At 47.3% G+C, this 5,526-nt stretch overlaps 1 pseudogene; it reads left to right on the top strand.

Annotated features, from left to right (window-relative positions):
- Positions 1-2,013: 2,013 nt before the first annotated feature.
- On the top strand, positions 2,014-2,132 carry LOC118611675 (annotated as a pseudogene).
- The last annotated feature ends 3,394 nt before the right edge of the window (positions 2,133-5,526 follow it).

Genomic DNA, 5,526 nt, shown 5'->3' on the forward strand with positions numbered 1-5,526 from the left:
CGTGGGCCCTTCCTGCGTCTTCAGAGCGCATCGGTCCAGCCTCTGCTCCTGTCACCACACCACCTCTGCCGCTGACTCCCCTGCCGATCTCTTATAAGGACCCTTGTGATCCCATCGAACTCACTGCACAATTCAAGATAATGTCCTCATTTCAAGATCCTTGCCTTAATCACATTGGCAAAGTCCCTTTTATAATGCAAAGTGGGTTAAATAGTGTGCCCCCAAAATTCATGTCCACTTGGATCCTCGGAATGTGACCTCGTTTGGAAATAGGGTCTTTGCCGATATAATCAAGTTGATGTCATACTGGATTAGGGCGGACCCTATTCTAGTCACTGGTATCTTTGTAAGAAGAGGGAAATTTAGGCCCGGACACTGGGGGTAGATGGCCTTGTGAAGACAAAGGCAGAGATGGGATTAATGTGGCCACAAGCCAAGGAGCAGCCACCGAGGTTTGTGAGAGAGGCCTGGGACAGAGGTTTTCCTGGAGCCTTTGGAGGGAGCGAGGCCCTAATTACTCCTTGATTTTGGACTTCTGGCCTTCGGAATGGTGAGAGCATAAGTTTCTGTTGTGTTAAGCCCCCCATTTGTGGTCTTTTGTCACAGCAGCCCTTGGAGACTAACATACCACACAAAGTAAACTTCACAGGGTCCAGGCATTAGGATATAGACATCTTTGGTGACACAAGGTTATGCAGCTGAGCACAGAGACTTAGAGGCGGAGAAACCTTCCTGCCGGGAGGAACTGGAATGCTGGCGGCTGCAGGTGGGGTTTGGAATCCAGGTCCACCGCTTAGCCGTGTGAACCCAGGGAGATTGAGCAGCCCCTCTGGGCCTTCACCAATGAGAGAGGGAGAGAAATAACACACACCCCTACAGGAAGCACGAGGAATGGCTGGAGATCTGCCTGGTCCTCACACATGGTTAAGTTCTTATTCAGTAAGCGTTGAGTGAACAGCAGGAGGGTCACGTGGCCTTGGGGCTGGAGGCCCATTTGGGCCCTTGGAGAAAGGAAACCATTCCGTCTCCCGAGATGACAAAATAAGGGTTGAGCTAAGGTCAGTGCAAATTTCCAATTTCGGGGTGTAGAGGAGACGGCTGCCCCCAGCCTGAGGAAATTGCCACAAAAGTACCACAGATGGGAAGGCCGGAACAACAGAGGTATATTTTCCTCACAGTTCTAGAGGTCGCAAGCCCAAGATCAAAGTGTTAGCAGGGTTGGCTCGTTTGAGGCCTTTCTCCTTGGTTTATAGACAGCCTTTTCGTCCCTGTGTCTTCCCTCTGTGCATGTCTGTGTCTCAATCTTCTCTTCTTATAAGGACACCAGTCAGATTGGATTAGAACCCTCTCCAATGACCTCATGCTACCTTAATCACCTTTTAAAGACCGATCTCCAAATACATTCAGGGGTGCTGGGGGTTAGGAATTAAACTGGAATTTTGAAGAGGAGGGACACAAGTCAGCCCATGATAGAAATACTAAGTATTCCCTGAGATTTTTTCACCAGATGGTGGCTGTTTGGAGGGGAATGTATGGCTTTCAGAACATTCTCTCCTTGACAAGGTCTGTTGTTACATCATGTGATCTGTTAGCCTTTGTTGCGTAACAAAGCATCCAAAATTATAGGGGCTTCAAACAATGATAACATATTGTTCTTGTGTTCACTGACATGGCAATCTGGTGGTACCTCTGTGATCTCGCTGGGGCTCACCTGTGCAGCTGAGGGTGGCTGACAGCCGGACCAGGGCGGAGGGGCCAAAGCTGCTTGCTCATAGCCAGCAGTTGGTGCTGGCTGTCAGCTCAGGTGCCATTGCTTGGCTCCATGCGTCTTCTTGTCCTCCAGCAGGCTGGAGCATCTTGTCTCTGAGTCTAAAAAAGCAAGAGCAGAAACTGCAGACCTCTTTAGTCCTAAGTTTGGCACAGGTGCCCCATCCCTTCTGTCATAGTCTGTTGGCCCAAAGCAAATCATATGGCCAACCCAGGTACAAGGGGCCAGATAAATACCTCTACCTCATCTATGGCCATGCCACCCTGAACAAGCCTGATCCTGTCTGATCTTGGCTGCTAAGCAGGGTCGGGCCTGGTAAGTACTTGGATGGGAGACCACCTAGGAAGACCAGGTGCTGTAGGCGTAAAAAATAAAAAAATAAGGGATTGTAAGCTGACAAGGTCCTTGCAACCTGTGAGGTCAACCAAAGGTTGTCTCACCTTAAAAAAAAAACAATAGACTCCACCTCTTGATGATGAGATGAGCAACAAAGTCATATTCCAAAAGGTGAGGACGCAGGGAGGCAGGACTTATTGGGGGCCATTGTAATGAGTTACCACGTGGTCATTACTTTTTTGAAGAGACATTTTCAGCTTTGGCTTGGATTGAAAGCAAGACCCAGTGAGCAACGGACCCCAGTCATTCAACGGATGACAATGATCCAGAATGCACGCACACAGACAAAATCATTCTTGCATTGCCTCCCGATCAAAGCACTCGCTAAGAGTGGCACATCTCTGGGTCTCATGAATTCACTTCCTCACCCAGCCAATGACACCAGAAGGATTGTCTTCCATCAGGGGCCAGTATTGCCTATTTAACAGGAACATGGAAGCTACCCCATCATTCGGAAATAAGCATCTCAATTTATCTTGGTTTACTCAAGAAGGAAGACAGAGCCCCGGAATGTTCTATGTAAAAGATCGCTGGGTATGGGTATTAATGACTTCAGTTGTTGCCATTGTTGAGCAGTTTCTTGGGCATTGGAGATAATCGTCCAGTCAGTGAACATTTGGTGAGCACCTGCTGTGTGCCCAGGGCTGTGCTGTGAAAGCAAGTAGCTGATTGACCCTTCCCGTTCCTGGTATCTGTTGTTGCACAAGAAACCAACCTGAAATTTAGAACGACAGCAGTGGTTTATTTTGCTCATGTATCAGCTGGATCTAGAGGACCCATTCTGGATGGCGCACTCTCCATCATAACTGCAAGTTGGTGCCGGCTGCTGGCTCCTGTCCACATGGCAGCTGGGGCTTTCTCACTGTGTGGTGGCAGGCTTCCCAGAGCAAGTGTCCCAAGAGGGAGAAGTAGAAGCTGCCAGTTTCTTAAGGCCCAGCACAGCATCACTTCTGCCACATTCTTCGTCATGTAGTTCAGACTCCAGGGAATAGTGTCCTTTCAAAATTCGTGTCCACCTGGAACCTCTCACTATGACCTTATTTGGAAACAGGGTCTTGCAGATGTAAGCAGTTGAGATGTCATACTGAATCAGGGTGGCTCCTAATCCAACATGACTGGTGTCCTTACAAGGAGAGGAAGTAGGCACAGATCAGAAGCTAGAAGAGGCAGCAAGTATCCTCTTCTACAGGCTCCAGAGGGAGCATGGCACTGTTGACACCTTGATTTCAGACTGTGAGAGAACAAATTTCCATTGTGTTAGCCCTGGCCCTGCCCTCTAGTCCATGGTCATTTGTTTGGGCAGCCCTGGGGCACTAACGCCCAGCTTTCCAAACTTTGACAAATTATATTTACTTGATTGTTTTCTGGGTGGGGCTGAGTAGGGAGCCTGTCCCCAGGCAGTAATTATCAGGACAGTATTTATAGAAACAGGAGAGGTAACAACCTGGAGAACCAAGATGGAAGGGATGAGACTAAGAATTCTCACTGTAAAGTGGGTCTGTTATTATTCTAGCTTTACAGATGAAAGGACTGAGGGGCGGAGAGGTCAAGGTACTTGTCTAAGGTCTCAAGCCAGAAGGCAATGGAGCTTGAGATTAAGGCCCAACAGGAGATCTGGAAGCTGAGTGCCGAGGAGACGTGCGAGGGCCCCGCTCCTTCAGGAGTGGAGTGGGTGCTGTGATGCCCTTGCTGGGGGACAAAGGGGAGACCAGTTTCCGTTCTATCTGTACCCCACCTCCCCTGGGCTGGCGTGGAGGGGTCCAGCTCACATAAGGACCCAGCACACACCCTGGGGAACACCGCCACCAGTGGCAGAGACTTGGTCTCCTCCCAGGCTGACAGAAAGGTTTAGAGTCTTCTGGAAATGCCACACCCTGGGTGTGAAATCCAGGGTTCAGCCTCCTCTGGAAAGGCCTGATTGTCACCCTGGAAGAAAACAATCACCGTGGCAGTGTTTTCCAGAAGAGCTGAATTTTCTGAGAAATTCCCAGCCATGGTCCTCGGCGTTCTCTGGCTTGAACATCAGAGGCAGCAGAAACCCTGGTAATGGCAGGAATCCAGGCGTATTTCAGACATGGGTTTGGACTGTTTGGGGTTAATGATTTTAAAGCAGCATGAGCAAAAGAGTTCCTCATGAAATTGTGAAATAGAGTCTCCCCACTTTTGTAAAGATAGAATCATATTTCTATTTTGTTGTTTACCCCGAGGATGAAGAGGTGCCAGATGGATGATTCAAAGGAGTGAAAACTAAGAAACAATAACAACAAAAAAATACCCTTGTTCTAACAGTAGATCTATTTTCATTTTTAAACTAAGGATGTTATCAGGATTAGCTACTAGAAGGAATAAAGACCACACGCCTTTTCTCCCCACCTAAATAGGGACATAAATTTATTTATCTTTTATGTAAAAGAAGTTTGATGTAGGTAGTGGGAGTGATATAGAGACCTACAGTGTCAAGCCACCATTTATGGCTTCGGTTCCCAAGGCACCTCATGGTCCAAGATGGCTGCTGCACTCCAGCCATCATACTCATATTCCAGGCAGGAAGGCAAACCTCCCCTTTCCTTTAGGGGTTAGTTCCTTGAAGCCATACACAACTATTTCGTTCACTTTTCTTTGGCTAAAATGTAGTTCTCTGAACAGGAGAAGCCACAAGGCAGGCTGAGAAGTATCATTTTTTAGCTGACGACAATCTATTCAATTAGAAATCAAGACTCTTCCTGATTTAAGGGAAAAAAAAAGAGATTAGGTATCAGGAGGCAAATTGAGCAATTGTTGCTACTGCTGGGGAATTATGTAGCACTGAGATGGAGAACTGGGAGGTTGATATTGTTGTCCCAAGGTGGCCACAAACCATGTCACCCCAGGTATTGAATATTTGGCAATCTCATCACGTTTTATAAACTTTCCCTTGTCTGAAGAGGAAGGATTTGTAAGCATTCTCGGATATTGATTCTATTTCAAATGCTTCATAAATGCTCCCTCTCAAGTTCTGTGACAGCCAGTTCCCTGAATGTTCTAGCACTTTCCAAACAGGAATTTAATAGGATGCCCCCCTTCTGACCAGCTCATTGCCTTGACAGGTCTCCCTCACTAGCCAAAGCTCACAATTGGAACTTAGGGCTTGAATAGATTCAGAAGGAGAAAATGAGAAAAAGGAGGGACCTGCATCAGACCTATTAGTGATTAATGAACACAGCACAGAAATGTTCAAATCTCAGGTTTTAGAGGGTTCACACTCTCTAAACCTCTTGCTGTGAGATCCTAGGCAATTTATTTATGCACATGAACCTGTTTTCTTCTTGGTTTAATGGGGATGCTACAGATCCCACTTCACAGCATTGGTGTGAGGATGGAAT

The sequence above is a fragment of the Rousettus aegyptiacus genome, unplaced genomic scaffold, assembly GCF_014176215.1.
Source record: "Rousettus aegyptiacus isolate mRouAeg1 unplaced genomic scaffold, mRouAeg1.p scaffold_m13_p_14, whole genome shotgun sequence".
Classification (NCBI taxonomy): Eukaryota; Metazoa; Chordata; class Mammalia; order Chiroptera; family Pteropodidae; genus Rousettus; species Rousettus aegyptiacus.